General features: G+C 39.4%; 1 protein-coding gene across 1 annotated transcript in view; it reads left to right on the forward strand.

The window, feature by feature from the left end:
* The first annotated feature begins 105 nt into the window (after positions 1-105).
* Positions 106-1,240, forward strand: part of LOC106811646 (ATP-binding cassette sub-family E member 1-like) — a 17,366-nt gene continuing 16,231 nt past the window's right edge. The window contains exon 1 of the mRNA XM_014815349.1: positions 106-204. The gene's annotated coding sequence lies outside the window, so the exon portion shown is untranslated. The remainder of the gene's footprint in view (positions 205-1,240) is intronic.

Consider the following 1,240-nt stretch of genomic DNA (forward strand, 5'->3'; position numbering starts at 1 on the left):
CAATGCTCTATCCAGATTATATTATAGAGATCAGTGGTTGCTCCAGGCACCTTGATCTATTTCAAACCGTTTCGGTTCCTTCCGGTGTTTTTATATACCTACAGTTCACGCGAAATCCCGTAAGCGTGACTACATGTAGGGCGCTGACATCTTGGAATTCAGCCGCAAAGTGAATGAATTATTTCGAAACAATTACAAAAGAAGGTATATAACAGTATTTGTTTGCCTGAGTCGCCCAATTTTTGTAACTTATGCAAACTTGTATATTTGTGACTACCGTTAAAGCCACAAATCTTGACATTATCGCTAACTCTAAATGTAAATCAAATGTAAATTAAAAAGCTGTGCAAGTTGTGCAATCTGTTTGGGTGATACTCCACTATAGTCTATAGTATAGGACTAGGAGTGTTCCCAACTTTAATGTATTTTATATATATATCATATATATATATGGTCATGGTCATATATTACTTTGTGGTCATTTAGGTTAGCTAGGGTTAGGGTTAGGATTATCAATCATTAATAATTAATGATATCAAAGTTGGGAACACTCGTAATGGAGCGTTAGCCATCTGTTTAGTAATGCTGAGAGTGAGAGGGTCTGTGTCCCCCAGAGTACTGCCGGAACGTACCCTGGTACTATCTAATATGCCGGACCGTACCTCGCCTACTCCACAGGCACCTATATCTAACACGATCCCCCAATGCGAGCACCGAAGGTGTGAGAAGGTAGGACACACAATTTCACGAATGTCCGAAATCAATGAAAGTTTTTGATTCTCAATAAAAATATGCACATCCCCGTATTCCTACTTTGTTGTACTAACCTCCCCTGTATATGTTTGCACTGTCGATGATATTTGACAGCGTTAGGAGAGTAAAATCCGTCGCCAGTAAAAAATCAACTTCCCACACGTTCAATGGTGGTCATGGCGTGGCAAGTCATGGCAATGCCGCCACCTGATTGGACAAAATTCGAAACACAAGTCGCCGCAATTTTTGTAACGTGTGGGAACTGTTAATTTTTCACTAATATGGAATATATGCTATATACGCTGTAAAACATGATTGACAGTTCAACCAAAGACGCCGGAGACAACAATACAAACTAAGAACGTGTATGCACATGTATTTTAATTGAAACATTCACATTTTTTATCTAAAAAAGGTCCGATTTGATAAAGTAAATGTGTGTCCTACCTTCTCACACCTTCGGGTGGCTCGCATTGGGGTCTGTTAG

Source organism: Priapulus caudatus, unplaced genomic scaffold (assembly GCF_000485595.1).
Source record: "Priapulus caudatus unplaced genomic scaffold, Priapulus_caudatus-5.0.1 Scaffold559, whole genome shotgun sequence".
Lineage (NCBI taxonomy): Eukaryota > Metazoa > Priapulida > Priapulimorpha > Priapulimorphida > Priapulidae > Priapulus > Priapulus caudatus.